The sequence below is a fragment of the Meriones unguiculatus genome, chromosome 14, assembly GCF_030254825.1.
Source record: "Meriones unguiculatus strain TT.TT164.6M chromosome 14, Bangor_MerUng_6.1, whole genome shotgun sequence".
Classification (NCBI taxonomy): domain Eukaryota; kingdom Metazoa; phylum Chordata; class Mammalia; order Rodentia; family Muridae; genus Meriones; species Meriones unguiculatus.
In genome coordinates this window covers 82,652,196-82,674,480 of record NC_083361.1, presented here as the reverse complement: position 1 = coordinate 82,674,480, position 22,285 = coordinate 82,652,196, and the positions used below count along the sequence as shown (strand labels likewise).

General features: G+C 39.5%; 1 protein-coding gene across 1 annotated transcript in view; it reads right to left on the bottom strand.

Annotated features, from left to right (window-relative positions):
- Gab2 (GRB2 associated binding protein 2) overlaps nucleotides 1-22,285 on the bottom strand; it is a 164,934-nt gene that overhangs the window by 75,931 nt on the left and 66,718 nt on the right. The gene's annotated exons all lie outside the window — the stretch shown is intronic.

Here is a 22,285-nt window from a genome sequence, read left to right as displayed (position 1 = left end):
AATTACAGTTTATTCACTTTGTATCCCAACTGTAGCCTCCTCCCTTGTCCCCTCCCAATCCCACCTGCCCTCCCTCATCTCCTTCCATGCTGCTCCCCAAGTCCACTGATAGGGGAGGTTCTCCTCTCCTTTCCTCTGACACTAGCCTATGAGGTCTCATCAGGACTGGCTCATTGTCTTCCTCTGTGGCTTGGTAAGGCTACTCCCCCATCAGGGGGAAGTGATTAAAGAGCCAGCCACTGAACCAATTTCTTATGAAGGAACTTAGTGCTATGAACTTTCCTTTGTGTCCTATAAGGTTGGATATGTTGTGCCTTCATTTTCATTGAATTCTACAAAGTCTTTAGTTTCTTTATGTCTTCTCTGAGAAGAGATTTGTTCAGTTTTCATGAGTTTGTAGGCTTTCTGTTGTTTCTGTTGTTGAAGTTCAGCTTTAATCCATGGTGGTCTGATAGGATACAAGGGTTATTTCAATTTTCTTGTATCTGTTGAAGCTTACTTTGTGACTAAGTATACGGTCAATTTTGGAGAAGGTTCTATGAGGTGTTGAGAAGAAGGTATATTCTTTTGTGCTGGGGTGAAATGTTCTGTAGATATGTTAGGTCTATTTGTTTTATAATATCTGTCAGTTTTATCATTTCTCTGTTTAGTTTCTATCTTGACCTGTTCATTAGCGAGAGTGGGGTGTTGAAGTCTCCCATTATTATTGCTGGGGTTCGATGTGTGATTTAAGCTTTAGTAATGTTTCTTTTATAAATGTGGGTGCCTTTGCATTTGGGGCATAGATATTCAGAATTGAGACGTCATCTTGGATTTTTCATTTGATGAATATTAAGTCTCCCTCCCCATCTCTTTTAATATTGGTCAGAAGTCTATTTTATTAGTTATTAGAATGGCTACCCCACCCTGCTTTGTGAATCCATTTGCTTGGAAAACCTTTTCCCAGCCCTTCAGACTGAGGTTAATGTCTGTCTGTGTTGCTAAGGTATGTTTCTTGTATGCAGCATCCATTCGGTTAGCCTGAGTCTTTTTACTGGGGAATTGAGTCCACCAATGTTGAGAAATTATTAATGTTCAATGATTGCTAATTTCTGTTATTCTGATGGTGGTGGTAGTAGTTTGTGTGTGTGTGTGTGTGTGTGTGTGTGTGTGTGTGCATGCACAGACACACTTCTCTTCTTTTGGCTTTGCTGGTGTAGAGTTATTTATTTTCTGTGTTTTCTTGGATGTATTTAACCTCCTTGGGTAGAAGTTTTCCTTCTAGTATCTTCTGTAGGGTTGGATTTGTGGATAAATATTGTTTAAATTTGGTTTTGTCTTAGAATATCTTTCTTTCCCCATCTATGGTGATTGAAAGTTTGGCTGGGTATAGTAATCTGGGCTGGCATCTTCTGGTGTCTTAGAAACTGCAAGATATCTGCCCAGGCCCTCTGACTTTTAGAGTCTCTGCTGAAAAGTCTGGTGTAATTCTGATAGGTCTGCCTTCATATGTTACTTGGCCCTTTTCCCTTTCAGCTCTCAATAGTCTTTCTTTTTCTGTACATTTAGTGTTTTAATTATTGTGTGGTGAGTGGATTTTCTTTTCTGGGGCAATTTGTTTGGTGTTTTGTGGGCTTTTTACATGTTTATAGGCATCCCTTTCTTTAGGCTGGAGAAATTTTCTTCTATGATTTTGTTGAAAAGGTTTTCTGAGCACTGGAGCTAGGTATCTTCTCCTTCTACTCCTATTATTCTTAGGTATAGTCTTTTCATAGTGGCTCAGATTGGTGTCAGAAATTTTTTTTGGATTTAACATCATCTCTTCTATGCCTAAGATTCTCTTTTCCAGTGGATGAACTCTTAAGGTATCTGAACGGCATGTACATGAACATCACACAATCTAGTGCTTTCTGGACACCTTTGTTCTTCCTTTGGGATACAGTACACAATAGAATGTGCTGGTCATGAGCACATAAGTAAAAAAAAAAAAAGTACTTTCAAATGAACTAGGCATGGAGTTCTTCAGGAGACTGTTTTTCTTCACTGGCCACACTAGTGAAAACACAGGTAGTCATTCAACGGATGGCAGGAGAAACTGAACCTAATTCCAAAGATTAGTCAGGTGATCAAGTAAATGACCTAACTATGTGGAATTCCAATTTACTGTACTCTGACCGCTGGAGTGTGTATATAGTTAGAAAAAAAAAAACATTCTAATACAGACTACTCTACAGCCCTTCTGTGAGCAGTTGAAAAGACTTGTTTAGTGTGAAAGGGGAGACCAGTACTACACAGAATTAGAACAGCCCCAGGCTCATCCTTCCTTTCCTGGTTTTACTTATTTTTTTTTTGTCATATAACTGAATTATATAAGTTTTTCAGCTGCCAGGGAATGGGTCAGTAGTTAAGAGCATTTGTTGCTCTTACAGAAGGCTTGGTGTGATTTCCAGTATCCACATGGTGACTCACATCACATGGTGAATTATCTGTAACTATCATAGGATCCAACATCCTCTTCTGACCTCTGTATGATATACATGCACACAGTCAGGTCAAATATGCATGCAGAAAAAACACTCACTCACATAAAATCAGTCTTTAAAAAGTCTTTTTAAAAAATGTTCTGTTTAGAGTTTGGGTGAAGACCAATTTATACATTTTTTTAAAAAGACTTCAAGGTTTTATGTGTCTTACTTGTCTTACTAAGAACCCCCCTAACCTCTAAGTCAAAGATTTTCTGCTTTATTTTTTTATATGTCTTACAACTCTACCTTTTGTGTTTATCTGATGTACATTTGTGGAGAACGTAAAGGACTGTGTTTTTTGCCCCCCCCCATTCTGTATCCAGCTAGTCCAGTAGCATTTACTGAAAATAAACAAACCTTTCTTATCAAATTACCTTAGCATTTTTGTTAAAAATTAATTGATAAAACGTAGACACATCTATTTCTAGACCCCATGGTTCAATTACCCTTTCTCTCTATGGACACCTAAGTCAGGTTTGTTCACTGAAGTTTTGTAGCAGGTCTTACAGCCGAATAGTGCTGGGTCTTCCAGCTTCCTGCTTTTCAAAAGGCTGCCTGGTTATTCTAGATATTTTGCATCTTTTGCTGTTATTTTGGGAATGATTTCTTTCTAAAGTATTGGCTAGAATTCAGAGTAGCTATACACGCCTGGAGTTCTCTTCATGGAAGTTTTAAAATTTGCATTAATTTCATTTAAATAGTGTTATTTAGATTTTTAAAAATTTATTTTTTTATTAATTACAGTTTATTCACTTTGTCTCCCAGCTGTAGCCTCTTCCCTCATTCCCTCCCAATACCACCACCCCTCCCCCAGTCCACTGATAGGGGAGGTGCTCCTCCCCTTCCCTCTGACACTAGCCTATCCTGTGTCATCAGGACTGTCTTCCTCTGTGGCCTGGTAAGGCTGCTCCCCCCTCAGGGGGAGCTGATCAAAGAGCTAGTCCCTGAGTTCATGTCAGAGACCGTTCCTCTTCCCATTACTAGGGAGCCCACTTGGACAATGAGCTGCCATGGCTACATCTGTGTAGGGGTCTTAGGTTATCTCCATGCATGGTCCCTAGTTAGAGTATCAGTCTCAGAAAAAAAAACAACCCTGTGTCTAGATGTTTTTGGTTCTGTTGCTCTCCTTGTAGAGCTCCCATCCCCTCCAGGTTCCTCTATCTCCCCCAACTTTCATAAAATTCCCTGCACTCTGCCCAAAGTTTGACTATGAGTCTCAGCATCTGCTTTGATACCCTGCAGGGTAGAGTCTTTCAGAGGCCCTCTGTGGTAGGCTTCTGTCCTGATCCCTGTTTTCTCCTTCCGATGTCCATCCTGTCTGCCTTTCTGAATGAGGATTGATCATCTTACCCAGGGTCCTCCTTCTTTATTAGCTTCTTTAGGTGTACGGATTTTAGTATATTTATCGTATATTAGATGTCTAATATCCACCTATAAGTGAGTATATACCATGTGTGTCTTTCAAATAAGGCTATTCAGAATTTTACTCTCTTCTGCTATTTTTATTGTTTAACATTTTAAAATATATTTATTTTGTGCTTATGTCCATGATGGAGGAAGCATGTGTGCTACAGTGCACATGCAGAAGTCACATGACAACACACAAGAGTCAGTTCTCTCTTACCATGAGGGTCCCAGGGATAGAACTCTGTTCATCAGTCTTGGTGGCAGGTGTTTTTACCCAGTTAGTCATCTTGCTAGTCTTTTGTTTCTTGAGATAGTTTCTCCCTACATATCCCAAACTGGCTTTAAACTTCAATTCTCTAATTAGATATGTGTTCCCATACCTTATTCAGTATGTCCTTCATAGAATTCATTTATTTTATATGTTACCAAACTTATGTAGGTAAAGTTATAAATAATATTTTCCTATCAATCATAAAAGGAAATGCAATTCACATACCATATAATTTACTCCATATGCCATAAAATTAAAGTGTATAATTCACAGTTTTGTTAATAATCCACAATGTTACACAAGTATCTCCATTATTTAACTCCAGAATATTTTATCACTACCCCCTCAAAGAAAACCCATGAATAAATAATTACTCTCCAATTCACCTTCTCCTAGTCACTGAGAACTATTTAGCCATTGTCTTTTTAGTGTCTACGTGGTATGTATGCAGTGAGGTGTTGACCTATTCTGCAACTCCCAGAGCAAAATCCAAAGGGTTAGACTCACATCACATATACCCAGAGGCTCTGGAGAGAGGAACGAAGAAACTTCTCCCTAAAGTTTGTTAACTCTGTTGTCTCACAGCACTTTTCATTGACAATGTGCCAAGCTGTTAAATGCTTTTTACTCCTTCAGCCCTGTAGGGTTGGTCACCTCTGGCCACCTGGTACCTGCAGCTGACATTATAGTACTGTTTTACTGGTGTGGTGTGATTCTGAGTTTGGGAAGCAATAACCTACAGCACCAAAGCCTCGGCTGCTGAGAACAGCACACCAGGGCCTCCTTTCACTTGGCTCCAAAATGCTTCCTGGGGTTGTTTTCTATCTTTTCTCATTCTGTTTTTAAACACTCTAGAATACAGGCAAAACAAATAGCTTTGTGAAAACAAGCCCTGCAATTTTGTCTTTGTGAGGATCTCTGTCAGCATCCTATTAATCCTCCAAGAGTTTACTGAAATGTCTTGCAGCTTTCCTTATTCTCAGAGGAAAGGTGGGGACTGAGCCTTCCTTCCCCATGCGAGCTAAGCTTATACAGGTGGAGTACTCAGCTTTGATGTCCTCTCAGAATATCAGTCCTTGTTTGCATTTTCAAAATTGCTTTATGTCAGAGACAAGAAGGGAAATATCTTCATAGACCAGAAAATAGTCTGGAAGTGCACGGTAGAGCTGAGACAAGAACACAAGTCTCCTTTTACCAGACATGTATTGTTTCTTTTTTGTTTGTTTTGTTTTGTTTTGTTTTTGAGAGAGAATGAGAAAGAGAGAGAGAGAGAGATTGAGAGAGAGAGAGAGAGAGAGAGAGAGAGAGAAAGAGAAAGAGAAAGAGAGAATGAGAATGGAGAGTTCACTGCTTCATGTTCTCCAGCCCTCCATGGCACTTTTGAGACCAGCTCCCATTTTGTATTCCAACAGTCCTCCTGTCTCAGCCTCCCATATGCTGAGTTCACAGATGTGAGCCATCACACTCAGCCAGATATGCCACCTAAATAGCAAAAATTCCTAGCAGCATTCTATACAATGTATACAGTCTATAAGTTATAAAATTGATAGCAGACTGAAATTCACAATTTTAGAGATGAGTGAATTCTGAGTTTTTAGGCAAAGGAAGAGAGTGTTCCACCGAAGAGACAAAACTGGTTGCTCTGAAGCCTTTGCTGTCTCTTTTTAATACTTATGTATGGGTGTTTTGCCTGCCTGTATGTCCATGTACCATGTGCATGCAGTGCTTGAAGAGTTTAGGAGAAGGCATGGATTCCCTTGTAACAACTTACAGATGGTTACTAGCTGCCATGTTGGTGCTGGGAATCCATTCTAGGTCCTCTGGAAGAGTAGTCAGTGCTCTTAACTGTTGAGCTATCTGTTTAGCTCAACTGAAACATTCTTTATAACTTTGCAGTCTAAAGTCGGCCACCTTACTGGTTCAGAGTTGTCTGTATACAAACAAAGATGCTGATAACTTCAGGAAATACAGCACTGGCGCATTTCCTCTCAAAAAAGCTTTATTTGAAGCTTTTTCTGGTTATATGTGACTACAAACTCTGGCTGAATAAGTATCAGAGTCTAAATTCAGTTTTTAGACAATATTTGATTTCTAGGCATTCTGATTCTGAGACATAGGGTTCCCTCTGTGTCCTTGGACATTGTAACCATGACTGAACTATGCATCAATTTCCCTAGTTCCCCATATTATAGATGACATGTCATAGGACTTAACATCCATAACTGTAGGAGTCAATTCCTAAAGTTAGTTCTGTCTTAACCTATCTACTTCACCTAGTTATCCATCCTATTAGTTCATTTCTCCCATGAATCCACACTACTGCAAATAATAGTGATGTGAATGTTTTTAATTGATTTTTATGAGAAAATGAGTCAATATGCTAGATTTTTTTTTCTCCTGTTAAGCAACAGAGCTAGCTGGGTGTGGTGGTGCATGCCTGTAATCCCAGTACTCAGGGAGGCAAAGGCAGGCAGATTGCTGTAAGTTTGAGGCCAGCTGGTCTTCAAAGGGAGTCCAGGACAGCCAAGGCTACACAGAGAAATTCTGTCTCAAAAAACAAAAAGCAAAACAACAACAGCAAAAGCAACATAGCTGATAAACAATATGGATATGTACCTAGTATATGCAGGGACAGAATCAATAAAGGAAATATACATAAACACAAAATACTTGCCAGTACGAAAGATCGTACATGACAGCCAAGAGTAGAGCAATAAAAAGCACTGGTATTAATGTACATTATCAAGTAGACTGAGTTCAAAAGTGTGCTTCACGGTAACATTCAAGGTAAATTAATGAACTATTACCTCAGTTCCCAAATGTATTTATCAAATTTTAGGATGTATCAGAATTACCTACACTGCTTTTTACAACACAGATTTCTGGGCCCTATCCCCAGCACTTCTGTGTTAAAAGGTCTGGCATTTAGAAGAATCTGATAATTTATGCTCTTCTTTTTGAAATTGCTTTTTTTTTTCATTTTAATTAACTTATTTTGTGTAAATGTCTGTGTGCCACATCACGTGTGTGGAAGCCAGAGGATGAGGTGCAGGAGAGTCTCTTTGGGGTTGGATTTATGTCATTAGGATTGGTGGCATGCGACTTTCCCAGGGAGCTCAGAGCTCAGACTCTTCATTTTCTACTAAGTTTTTAGATGTTGCTGCTGCTGGTTCTAGATCATATTTTGATGTCTCTGTCTTTCTTGTGTTGAGGCATAGTAAGTTCTGAATAACATTAGCATTCAGGTTACAATACTACCATGACTGGACTGTGTTTTATTATTCTGGCCAAGTAAGAGACTAAAAGGAGTTCTTCATTTGAAGGTAGAAACTGAAGTACAAAAGAAGCACATGAGTCACTTAAAAAAGCAAGACAAGTTTACCTAGAGAAACTCAGTGTCATAAACAATGACACAGACTTCATCTTAAGAAGGAAATCAAGGTCCATTATCTCACTAAAGATTGATCAGCTTGCTATCGACCCCATGACCATGCTAATTTGAGAGGAAACTCCTTTCACTTTTTATTTAGCTAAGGCTATTCTCTGGTCGTTTCTTTGGGAAACTTGAATTCCCACACAATTTAAATCTTGGGAAAATATCGCAGTAAATCTAACAGTACTCTAAGAGAGCATATAAAGAAGAAGTAATACAGGTGTTTATGTTTTAGGATGAGATTAAGCATAAAATACAAACAGGCTGTCAATCATTCTATTTGCATATTTATTATTTAAGATTTGTGAATTATTCAAGGGAATTAGCCAAACCACAATCATGCTATTCAACAAAATTTTAAACAATGACATTTTATATTTAAATGGTATTTAAACAGTGGTATTTGATTGTGCCATAAAAATCAAGTTTCAAAGCTTTGAAATGAAGCATGAAATGAAGTATACGTAGACAATGTTCTTCTACTGGTCTAACTGCCCACTGGAGACACCAAACACCTGATATCCTGCTCACGTCTGTTAGAAATGTGAACACCAAAGGTTTCAGAAAGACTGTATAAAAGTAGTCTGCATCCTTTACATGGATGGATACTTTAAAGGTAGTATGCCACCATTAAAGACTTCAACAATAGGACTGGGTATCTGTTATACTAAGAGCAAAAAGAAACACGTATAGAACTTCTATGTAGTATTTATCTAGTCTCAAATCTGGTTTGGTAGGTTCAATAAACTTGTTATTCTAATTCAAAACATCTTGTGAAGGTTAAGGATGAGCGTTTTGGAGTAAAAAAACTCAAAAATTAAAAACAACCAACCAATCAAAAAAAGGTGAGGCCGATGAGGTTAAAGGAGGATAAAGGAGCTTGCTATCAAGATTGAAGACTTTAGTTTGTTCCTGGGACCCACACAGCAGGAGGGAACTGACTTTCTGGAAATTGTCCTATGACCTCTGAGTGTATATGTGTCAAATAAATAAAATGCAAAGTAAAATAACTAAGAGATAATGGGCTCAAAGAATTATTGAAGGTATATCAGAGACTTAACTAGTCTACCTTGAGAGGTGAGTCAAGAAAATGCTAAAATGAAAGATAGAAGAAAAAGTCTAAAATTTAAGCACCCAGAGCAATAGAAACATGTGGCTCCTATGGATATGGCAAGTTCTTTTATGTATTATAGAAAAGAATGTGCTAGACATGCCACAGTAATTAAGTGGCCTTGACTAGTGCCATATCAAGAATTGTGAACATCTTCATGACTAGAAGAAACAGTTAAGATATTGTTTTCAAAAGGTGAACAAAGTTATTCACAAAAGAGACAGTGAATATAAAAAAATATGAAGTAGAAAAAAGGAATCAAGAATGAAAGATGTTATATTTTAAACATAGTTCAAAAACAGCATTTCTCAAAACTATAGTTATTGTTAAAACTATAAATAAGACCAAGAAAGTGGCCACAAAATTCATGACAACTGAATGGAAGAAAAAAGGTGATACAGTAAGACTTAATTGAGAAGGGACACACAAAGTTTCTCAGCTACTGATGACAGTTGTAGGTCTTTTCTCTATGGCATATTATACTTTATACAATCTTCGTATATGTACTATATTTCAAAATAAAACATTGTGGACATAATTGAAACTATCACAGGGGTTGGAAGACACCGGGAATAGATAGAAACGAAGAGTTGATTTTACAGCACTGAGCAAGGGAATGACACTTCAGTAAAGTAAATAGGCACAGAGGGGATAAGAAGGATTTGACAATTACTTAGGAAGGAGGTGTTAGTAATATATTAGAAATGGAATCAGAGAGATAAAATAACCTGCAAGTGACTGAACACTTTTAAATTTCAAGCTTGGAAAATTGAAAATGATAAATGGGAGAAATACTAAAAGTGGCTGATTTCTGTAATTTAGAAGAAATTAAGATCTGATCCACATACTACAAACTCTGCCCTTTTGAAGTGTGTAACTGTGGGGCAGTGAAATGGCTCAGCTGTAAGGACACCTGCCACCATGTCTGAATTCAATTTCTAGAAACCACATGGTAGAAGGAGTAAACCAACTCCCACAAGCTGTCTTTTGACCATGTGCATGAACCCCAACATAAACATACACACATGATTAGTTAGTAATAAGACAAGTAAAAACTACAGAGTATATATCTGTGGCTTTTAGCATACCTGTAAGGGTATAAAACCATCACCACTCTTAAATTTCACAATATCATTCATTATTCCCAAAGAAACCTTACTCTCATTTACAATCACTCCCCCTACATCCTGCCTCCAAACTCAGTCCTCATGTGACTAAAACCTCATGAGAATAAAATCTTGTGATTAATACCTGTCCTGACAGAGTGATAGAGATTTTCAATTGGTATCACCAGCCCATTCCTAAAAGAGATATTTCAGAGCCTTAATTGTTCTTGGTTTTACAAAGGTAGGCACTCTACTAGAGCTGAAAAGTACCTTTTCTGAAGATGTACCTAGTTTAACTTAGAGTCAAACTATCAGGTCACACTGGCTTTCAACCAGCAGCTGTACTACCCAGGGTGGTTGGAGATATGTACTGTGTTTTTGGGTACCACTACAGGCACCAGTGGTCAGGAGACAGGTATACTAACAAGCCCGATATGGAATAAATAGTCTGTCTTAATGAAAATTGTCACTTGGCTCCTCAAATATCAGTGAAGCCCATCCCTCCTCAGAGAAATGAAAACGGCTGAGATGCTATTATTCCTGCAAGTGCAAAATGCAAAATGGAAGCTATGATCTCTTAACCATAACCAGGCCTGAGCCCAAGAATGTGTTGTTAAAAATAGCTTAGAGAACAGCAGATTTAAATTAGCTCACAGTGAAAAGGGAGTATTAATAGAAACTTAAGATATTTATAGCAATGAGTCTCAGCCAGCTATGGAGGTTGGTAGCCTGAAGCCTGCAGTGCTCTGCCTTTACTGCATTGGAGTCTATGATGTGTGTTGGAGTTGCAACTTCAAAGATGTAGGAAGGGCACAGGCTGTGCCCAATGGTACAAACCTGGGCCTCATATAAGCCTGAGGAAGAGGACCCACGGGGCTATATCCTACAGTCCATCTTAGGAACAGTTGTTAGGGAATATTCTACATAAGACTTGTGTGCAATCTAAATCTTTCTCCAATTTTTTTGTATGGAATTTTGCTATTAATAATTTCTTCAATTCTAGCATGGAATACTAAAATTGGTAATTTACTTTCAATATTTATTATGAGTGATACTCTAGGAGTCATGTACAACAGTGGGAGATCATTCTAAGAAAGGGTTTCATTCTTGTTAGGGAAATTAAAACCTGGACACAACTGAAGAAATAAACATGTATCTGTATAACATACCAACCCAGAAAATATAACAGCTGTCTTAGGGTTTCATTGCTATGAAGAGACACCGTGATCAAGGGAATTCTTATAAAGAAAACATTTAATTGGGCTGGCTCAGTCCATTATCATCATGGCAAGCGGCATGGCAGCACACAAGCAGACATGGCTCTGGAGAAGGAGCCGAGAGTTCTACATCTTGATCCACAGGTAGCAAAAAGAAACTGTGTTACACACTGGGTGTAGCTTGAGCATAAAAGACCTCAAAGGCCACAGTGACACATTTCCTCCAACAGGGCCACATCTACTTCAACAAGGCCATTCCCTATGGGTCAAACATTCAAACACATGAGTCTATGGGGCCATACTTACTCAAACCATCACAACAGCCAAAAGTAAGTTTTAGCTAATTTGGTGATTAAGAATTATCTAAACTTGGGCTTTTTCATATACCTAAGCCCCAGTTTCTCAAATTATAACATTAAGAAGATAATCTTGACACGGCAATTGTGAGACTCATGTAATGAAATGAAAAATTGTTTTTATTTCTTTGTCTATATGAAGACTATAACATAAACTTAAATGCTATATATACATTATTATGTATATAACATATATATTAAGTGTTACATATTTACAAACTATGTGATCGTTGTTATATATTATTATAGTATTAATATACATTAATATGTTACTGGGTAGATATATGTTAATAACATATATTATATATGAAAGAATATAAAACTAATATTTAAGAACAGTTCAACAAAGTATGAAACATTTGAACTGGGTCCAAATTCATGCTTAGGATAATAAATGTATTATGGGCCCACCTGCAGCCACACAGCACAGGTGAGCTGAAGACACCCAGAGGCCTGCTTGCCTCCATGTGTGGTCCGCCCACCCACTGTAGGCACCACGGCCATGTGCATGTATGTGTTGGAGAGATGAGAGAGAAAAAGAAGAAGAATGGTTTGAGCACTGTGAAGTGAGGTGAAACTGGAGATACAAGGGTGGTGAGCCATAGACTGCTGTGAACAGCCTGTGCTGTCACAGGCCTCAGTGATATTCTGGCCCATAAGGGCTGGGCGGAGCTGGCCCTGCTCCTCATTGGCTCCTGCACTCTGGTAAACTGGCCACATACCTTGCTGGCTGCAGCACTGGGATTAGGGAGGCGCCTTGCGTGGGCAGCACAGTAGAGCTGTCACTGGTGATGAAGGCTCTCAGGTGAGCTTGCTCCAAGTGCATTGCTAGAGAGCTGGCCCTGGTGGTGTGGGTGAGGGACAGCTGGAAAGGTGACCAACTCAGCTACCACCCAGGCGCAGATCCAGGGCTTTGAGTTAGCATACCCCAACATCCACCCCATTGAACTGCTGGAGTGCATGAAGGGGCCAGTCCACAGATCCAAGGCTGCAGAGTCCCCATGACACAGGGCAACAACAGGGTATTCGAAAGGAGTCCCGGTGAAGGCCAGAGCTGATAGTGTAGCAGAAGCCAGAGGCCTCGAGCCAGACTCATTGCAACGAACATTTGCAAGTAAAGATGTGTGGACAAAAAGGTGCACTGTGAGTCACACTGTGGCACAAAGCTTCCACAGTGAGATGTTTTGCTTTGTTTTTGTTGTTGTTTGTTTCTTGTTTTGTTTTCTTTTTCTTTTAGGGGGAGGTTCAAGGGAGGAGGATAGATATGAAGGGACCAGCAGACGATGTGGAATTCATAAAGAATCAATAAAAAGTTAAAAATGTAAGTGTATTACATCTAAAATAATAATTTATTCAACAAAATCTCACTGTGCATTGTGCCAGGCCCTGGGCCAAGCACTGGCATTATTATTGCTCAATGAACTGCTTTCACATTACCTCCATATGTTTGTTGATTCTTTCCGTAAATACTAAAGATACAATATGTTTATCAGAGGAGCTAGACACTTAAGCTTGTGGCCATGGCCATGGTCTCATGGAGGGGACTCACTTAGGAGGCTGAACCCCCTAAATAGGAGCCAACTAGCAGATCAATCAGGTTGGTCAAGCAGTGGCCCAAGCTCTGCAATGGATGGGACATAGCAGGAAGGAGACATGGAGAGTTCTCCTGACAGTTTCTCCAAATGAATAACGCTATACGATACCGGGTTTATTGATAGAAAATCAGCCTCATGCCTTACTGCTATGACTGAGAGTACTAATTTCCCCCTGTCAGCTTTAGACCTGGAAACAATTTGGGGAGGGAAGAATTACATCATAAAACACAACATCACACAAGATGTCCTGAGCTGAGGCCAAAGCAAGCTGGATGCCTGCTGGTGTTTATAGAAAAGAAGTCAGGCTGACCTGAGAGAAAACATCATCACCAACAGCTCAGCCCAATACAATATGCTGTTTCCCTAAAGCTCTTTATTAAAAAAGCACTGATGGGGAAAAAAAGCAGGAGGGAGATTTTGGAGATTACATTGGTAATGTCAATGGACACACATTTACTCTTCATAAGGGACTATAGTAATCATGCTATAATATTCGCTCATTTCATCTTTACAATTACACTGAGTAGTTACTATTATCCCATTTGAACAGTAGATACATAAAGTTATGACATATCACAATTGTGACTTTTTTCTCCTTCTTACAAGTTTTTTTTGCTAAGACCCCATCTCTGAGCAGCTGAGCCCTGTCTCAGACCAACCATGCATCTCTCAAAGATTATTTCAACTTTCCAAGTTTGAAGTCCCTAGTCCCAAAGAGAATAGGAGAAAGAGCTGAAAATAATAAATTGTTACACTGATAGTTAAATGTTAAATTTTTTGATTCAAGCAATTTTGGGGGTCCAGTCAATAACCCATGATTTATTTGATGATCCCCTACCCCTTGCAGATTCTTTGACGTAAAGCTCATGAAAAAATGAGCTCTATTTACTTTAAATGGCTGCCCTAAGAATGCAATCTGCATATGTTGGCTTATCAGCTTTAGAATCACTATGAACTTATATTTCTCCTTCCCTTTTTTAAGTTTTTCAAGTGGTTTAGATAAATGCAAACATGAGATAGACAGTGTTACCTTACCAAAATAAAGCACATGATTCACTGAATCAGAATCCTGGCCTGTTGTAAATACTAATGGTCAGGTCTTCTTTACATTTTGTCTCATGTCAAGATCCCATGTGATGCTGGCCTGACTCTGGTATCCAGTGAATGGTCCCTTTACTTCCTTTCTGGCTTGGTACATAGATAGGAGTTAATACTTCTGTCAGGAGGCAAGGGAACAGTCCTGTTAGAAACAGAACACAGAATTCGCTGGTATTCCCCTTTCTGAGGATCACTGGGATCATGAGATTTATAGTTTTCCAGTGATTCAGTTTCCCCATACCCCAAATAGGCTGATTCATTTATTCAGGGTATAAAATGGAGCCCTGCCAAATGCAAATGTGGAGCGTGTGCCAAGCTTTTCTGGGAGCCAGATCATTACTGCCATACTCATGACAACAAATAACAACAAAAGCCTCTAGGTGCAAACTATCACACACAATAAACTTAATTTAAGAAACACTGAAGAGATCTTTAGTTGCATTTTAATTTACACAACACCATTTATCACACAAGTGCCCTGGGCCACTACAAAGTGAAAATAAGACATCTGTATAGAAAAGGTTTTGTATGTCTCACTGATCTAAGCCATCTAACAAAACAAAACAAACAACAAAAAAAATCAACTGAGAACACAGTCAAGACTGTAAAGCACCGTGGACCAACATACTGTAAAGTTCTAAGTTCTATTCCTAGCTGGATCATTAGTAATGGTTAGGATCTGAAACGCCCCTTAAAAGTGCCGGTTGGGAAGGTTCTCTAGCTTAATAAGCTGCGAAGAGGTGGTAGGAACTTTAAAGGCAGCGCCTACTTGGAAGAAGTAAGATGTCCAGGGTGTAACATGAAGGGTCTCATTTTGTCTATATCCTTTCCTCTCTTCCTTTAGCTTCCGGGCCACCAGGATGTGAACAGCTCTGCTCTACCACAAATGTCATGCTGTAATGTTCTGTCTCACTACAAGGCCCAAATCATAGTTGTCATGGACTAAAATCCCTGAAACTGTAAACCAAAACAAACCTCTTATTCTTTGATTTTTATCCCTGGCATTTTCTGACACATTTAGCTTCAAGATTTAGGTATATCAAGCTCAATGTAATTCACCCACAAAAGCACAAAGCCTGAGGGGGTGGTGGCGGCATTGAAAAGGACCATTCAGAATTGGGCTGGTATCACGTGAGGCACTTGACATAGGACTTGCAGGTGAAGTGGCCAGTCACTAATATCACAACAATCCAGGGCAGAAACACAATGATGGTACCTGCGACACTTCCTCCAAAGTAATACCCAGAACGTGTGCTATAACAGTGACAAAACATGAAACATGACATACAAGGGTAACTACTAGCATCTGAGAACCTCCGTGATGCTTCAATACTACACTACACTTTTCAACATCACTTTTTAACACTCATGGCCCTTAGGAAGCAAGCACCGTTACCTTTATTCTACAGATGAACTAATTCAGTTGGTGACGTGGTTAGTCACCTTGCCTGAGGTTAGTCACCATAATAAATGACACTTATATCTCAGGTTAGATGTGTTACCTCAGGCAAATCCCTCAATTTTTCTGGGCTACAGACTCCTAATCTTAAAATGGAAATAAACAAAGTTTCACTTGTCAATCATCAAATATTATCAGGGATCACAGAAAAGTTAAAATGTAAAGTGCCTAAAAAAATATTGTATCTTGTTTCACTACCCTGCAGTTGCTGGTAAGCAGAGAGTATGCTTTTAATTCCTAAAAGTAAGATTATACTGTGTATGTTAATAAAAAATTATTTAGCCATCTTTGATCCATTACGAATGGAACACCCATTTCTCTACCAAATGGCATGTGTGAACTTGTGTGCCAACCGTGAAATCTTAGAAATGAGGTAGTTCCTGAAAGGTATGGTACTAAACGAGCACTTATGAGACCTATGGTCACAAGAGCGGGAACTAATACAGCGGCAGGAGGGAAGTGGCAGCAGATAAGCCCAAGATGACAGGCTTGGGACAGACAGCAGAAAGGATGACGAGATGATTGGGAGAAAGACCATGTTGGCAAGAGTGCCCACAAGGCCAAATTAAGGACTGCAGGCATCTGTTGCCACAGCTCAGAAACAACAGAAAGAAGAGCAAATGAAGGTAGTAGCAGTGAGGAAAGCAGGGAGAAACAACAGAAAGAAGAGCAAATGAAGGTAGAACAGTGAGGAAAGCAGAGAGAAAGAAAGCTTTTTGTGCTTCAGACGCTTGCACACACAAAGGCAGGAGAGAGGTGCAAACTCCATAAGGTTGCCTCCTACACACTGTGGGCCTTGAACCATGTTCTTATTTCTAAAGAGTTTTTGACTAATTCCAAGTGCTTCGGATCCAAGGCTTTCCCTCAAAGCAGGAAACTGGCATAGCAGTTAATCTGTCTCAGCTGGTGTGCTGTCCCCACCCCATTTCCAGAAATAATAGGAGGCAGCACTGGAAAAAGGAGCATCTGGCTGCATGGAGATTCATTTCTCCCTGGGATGGAGCTGTTGGCTCATTCTTGAAAATTATAACAATCAAGAATGGAGAATCATTCTTTTCATCCTGTCCCACAGCACTATCCCAGCAACCCCATCCCCTCACAATGGCATGGCTTGTGTTACTATTCCCTCCATCCCTCCCTTCTCCACTCCTGCTCAACAGAAATGCTATGGCCAGGGGCCACAGAAATTGTGATCTCTCACAGCTTCTGAAAGTCTACAAGGGTCAGGGGCTCCACTAGAAGGAGCTGTAGGCAGGTAAGGTGGAAAAAGATCTAATATTGACTAAGAGGAATGGGAAGAACTATTTTTTTTCTCCAACCAGTGAAAGATTTTAATAACTTCCAGAGTGGAAAGTGAGATTTAAAAAGATACCCTTGTATGTTGCTCAAGGCTATTTGTTGGCACAACGTGCTTGGAAAATAATCTAGAGTTATTTCAAGAGTTTCAAATATGTTCATTTCTTCTTTTACTCAATAATTCTTATTTCTAATTATGTTCATTTCTTCATTTTCTCAATAATTCTTATTTCTAATAACGGTTTTAAGGAGATAATTCAAAAGAAAGAAAAAGACATATACATAAAATCTATAGTGTAGATATGGCAGTTTCTGCTCTTTATTTATTTATTTATTGTAGATATATTGTGCATATGGCAGTTTCTGCTCTTTATTTGCACTCTTGGATATCCCTCTCTAACTCACCCTTAGGCATTACAATGTTTAGGGGCTCAGGAGATGGCTCCATCAGTAAAGAGCTTGTCCTATAAGCATGAAAATCTGAGTTCAGACTCCTGGCACCCACAGAAATTCTGGGTGTGGTGGCACAAATCAGTAACCCACAAAAGAAAGATCCCTTGAGGTCACTGGCCAACTAGACTAGCTGAATCAGTGAACCCCCATATTCAGTAAGCAACTGTCTCAAAAAATATGTTAGAGAGTAATCATCAAATATACCTAATATTGGAACTTCTGGCCTTCAAATGCACCCAAACACACATACACAAACTCTTTTCTCTCTCTCTTTCTCTCTCTCTCTCACACACACAAATACACACCACACACACACTAAAATAAAGATCACAAAACTGAGCAATTAAAACACAATTGAAATGAACTCACACATTCAGCGCTCCATTGAATTCTAGGCACTACTAAGAATAAAATAGCAACCAATACAAATAAGTCTGGGGCTCGCAGGCTAATATCTAGCAGAGATATCAAGTAAAAATAAGTAATCATGATAAAGAATGGTCTGTACTATAATAAAGAGAAAAATGGAGTTAGAAAAGGCCAGAAGTTAAGAAATTTGAACTTTATCCTAAGGATAACATAAAAGAATAATCCTGTAGCTGGGTTTGTGTTCTGGGAAGATCATTCTGCAGGATGAAAAGCTCAAGAGCAAGACTAAGATTAGTTAAATCAAGTGGGAGACAACTTTGATCTCAGTAAAAACCCATGATGGCTTACACTGCAGTGGGTGCCAAGAGTTGAAGATAATGAAGAGATAATAGCCACAGTCATTTTCTCAGACATGACACAAGAAAAGAATAACCTGGAGGCTTTTAGCTGAAATAAACTGTGGTTGATATAAGAAGAGACGGTACAATCAGTATATAGGGAGGTGGCCAGAAAATGAGTGAATCTGACAGCCTCTGCAGAGGGATGTACTAATCTTAATGGAGTGTAATGAGAGAGGGAGTAAGGGGAACAGAATTTTCCCTTATCATCTGGCACAGGATGCTTTCCATACACCTCCCTCCATTCCTAACTGATGGAATCCCATCAATGATCCATTAAGACTGCTGCCTTCCTGTTCCTGCTTGCTGTTGTCACCCTATGTTATACTGCCAATTAAATTCAACCTCTTGCCTCTTAGAGTGTAAACTTCTTATAGGTAGGAACCATGTCTGACATCTTTCTACTGCTAATCCATAGCAGTGCCTACAGCCTAGGTGTGTTTACTAAGTATTTGGAAAGTGGATACCTGTACTTAGGAGGTGCAACACAGATTACATAACAGTTTTAAAGTACTTCACATTTTGCGAACATTAGTCTGGTAAAAGGAGAAGGTTATATGTACGTTTTAACCAAAATCCAGACTTTGGACAACTTTTGAGAATTATTTTACTTGCATAAAAAAAACATAACTTTAAAAATATTTTTGTTTTACTCATTTCTCTCTGTGTGTGTACCACAAGCATGCCACGGTCATATGTGGAAGATGAAAGGACAACTTTTGGGGTCAGTTGGGTTTAAGGCACTGAACTTAGGTCATTGGGCTTGTGTGGCAAGTGCCCTTATAAATAAGCCACATTGCCAGACTAAAAGTTGCATTCTTACAAATGTGACATTACTTCTACGTGCTGCCAGGCCTTTTGTCACGAGCATGTATTAGTAGACATGATATTCTCAGTAGCCTGCTCTGCCCACGTAGGAGATGCTCCCTTTGGCAACAGCCTTCACATAAGTTTTATTGCCAGAGTGAGGACTAACTAGTATTCATGGGAAGAGTTCCACAGATGGGTTTGGTCTCTACTCATGAGTTAGATAATAATTTCAGAAAGCACTATGCTACAATTGGATAAATGATAAATTTAAATATCAGAAAATCATAAGATTAAATATTTATATTTCACTCAGACAGAAGATTAAGTACATCAGAGTAGAGGAGAGAAGCAGATGAAAATAGAATGTCAGGGAAGTATAACAGGAAAATGAAGGCATTAGAGAGACAGCAATGCATAGCCTTTCGAGAGTATGAGAAAGGCGAAAGACACAACCCAACACAAGTTTCCCACTTTGGTAATGGAAAAACAAATAGTATAGAGGCAAGCTGACATGCTAGGATAAATGCTAACACAGTTATTCATTATTCATTATAATTTAAAGCCAGATTTCTTATTTCCATTTCCCAGACTCCCAGACAGTATAACCAAGGCTATGGAAGTAGCAAAATTTTACCAACATATCATAACAAACAAATATTTCCACAGTTGAACGATTGTACAAGATCAAAATTACACTCCTGAATAGAATTACTAGAAATAATGGTGTTTTTATTTTAACCACTGGATGTGGCCAGTTTAATCCAAACTCATAAATGTTAGGACGAGCCAGATTATCTTCTCCTGCCTTATGAAAACTGCTTGCTAAAATTTCAAGATATTTGCAACTCAGAGGACTTCATAATGATAGTGTGCAATCAGCCACAGTGGGAATACCAACATCATTAAAGTTAGTAAATGCTGTAAATTAGAGCTGCTGCTGTTGCTATTTCCCCCTGAGAACCTATTGCTAAATCTATACCAGCACACTACTGTCTGAGAACCTTAGAGGTACAAAACAATGACTCCCGTCAAATCTGTCAGGCTCTACCTACTGGTTCTAATTGTTAGGAAGATTGGTGAGAAAGATTTGAAGACTTCATTTGTGGTTATCTTTCATTAAGAACCCACCAAAAGGTTGTTATGACATGTGTACCTAATTCCAGTACTTTAGAGACAGAGATGGAAGAGTCAAAAGTTCAATGGCAGCATGAGAAACTAAGTGAGCCTCTGTTTCAAAACAAAAATCTTTTAAAACTAGGAAGTAATGATGAGAATGTTATCTGTTATCTTACATACTTACATTCTCTAACATCCTAATTTTAGAGATGAGGAAAAAGGCCCCACAAGAGGGAAGGTAATGTCTCTGAAGTGGCAGACTCAACCAGTGGTAGGGCTTCAGCTGAACTGGTTTGATGCCCAGTCTAATGGTCTTGCCAGGAGAGCAGGGACATGGAGTTGAATCTCTCCTGGATGTGGCTAGTGTGCCTATCAACAACACTGAGCAACACCAAGCAGTGACAGAGTGACAGTAACCTCTGAGCACCCATGCTACAAAGGGATACCGATGTGGTGCAGGGCAAATGAGATGGACTTCTGGCTGCCAGCCGGGAGTGTTTCTATCTATGCCCTGATACGCCTTCCTTCCTTCTCACTGCAGAAACAACTACCATCCCAAAGCGCGAAGTTTTTAAGACTCTTACACAACTTAGCAACACCCTGATTAAATCACAAGATATAGAGATTACACCCTAAGGGCGATTTCATCAGAAAACAGGTTGTTAATAATACCACTGAATAACAATTCAATCATTTCTTAAAAATAAACTATCCCCAAACCATGTTTTGTTTATATAAAAAATATTTTTTTTAAATCATTACATCTTTTAAAAATGCCAGGGTGTGGGGGATTTGTGTACAGGTCAGTGCATGGAAGTCAGAAGACAACTTATAGAAGTTTGTTCTCTCCTACTCCATGTTTTACCGCAGGAACCAAATTCACGTTGTATGGTCTGGTGGCAAACGCCTTTACCCACTGAGCCACCTTGCCAGCCTTATTTCTTTTTCTTTTTAAAATGTTATTAACCATGTATGTGTGCATGTGTGTCTCTGTGTGGGTTTACACTTGTATGGACAGGTATGCCTGCAGAAGCCAGAAGAGGGTGCTGCACCTGGAGCTACAGATGGCCATGGGGCTCCAGCGTGGGTGCTGGGCACTGAGCGAGGGCCCCTGGAAGAACACCTACTTTTATATAGGGTCTTACTGTTGTCCAGGCTGACCTCAAACTGCTGGGCTAAAGCAGTGTTTCTGCCTTAGCCTCTCAAGTAACCAAGGCTACTAGAGTGAGCTACCATATCTCGACTAAACATTTAAAAAAAAAAAAAAAAAGGCACGGCTTCATACAGTGGAAGATGACTCTGAATTCCTGATCTTGTTGCCTTCTTCCGGAGTACTAAGATTATAGGTATGTGCCACAATATCTAATTTATGTGTTATTGGTGGTATAGCCTTGTAGGATAGGCAAATACACCATCAATTGAGCTGCATACAGACTCTTAAATACTGTTTTCTAAGGAAATAGTCTTAAGAATCAACAGTGGAGGGTGGTGGAGCAGAGATGGCCTAGCAGATAGAAGTGCATACTGTTCTTGCAGAGATAGTCTTAAGAATCAACAGTGGAGGGTGGTGGAGCAGAGATGGCCTAGCAGATAGAAGTGCATACTGTTCTTGCAGAGAACCTGAGTTTAGTTCCTAGCTCCCATGTTGGGCAGCTCACAGCTGCCTGTAATTTCCACTCTAGAGGGACCAATGCCTCCCATCTGCATGTATGCGCGCGCGCACACACACACACACACACACACACACACACACACATTTTTATGAATGGAAGTGGTTTGCCAACATGTATGTCTGTAGACCACATGCAGACCTGGTGCCCAGAGATGCCAGAAGAGGACATTGGATCCTCTCAGAACTAGAGTTATAGAAAGTCGTCTAATTTGGACTACTCAACTAGAGGGAAATCATGACTGGAAACCTAGCCAACTACCTGAGGCTAGTGAGGCGGTGTAGACCAGTGTAACTCCTAACTGCACTCTAAAACAATAGTACCCGACAAGCTAACCTGGGAGGGGGTGGAATTGCAATGATCCCACCCATAGACAAAGAACTGCAGACAACTAAAGACTGCTGAGAGAGGGAGAGGCAGGCTCTCCAGGGATGAGCCTTTTAATTTGTTATCCTATATAAAGTGGTCATCCCTGAAATCATATACACATCAGCCACACTAAATGGACTTGGTGTGTGTGTGTGTGTGTGTGTCTGTGTGTGTGTATAATAAAAATCAAAGAAAAAGAAGCAATCAGTTTGAGATGGAGTGAGATGGGAAGGATTGGAGGGAGAAA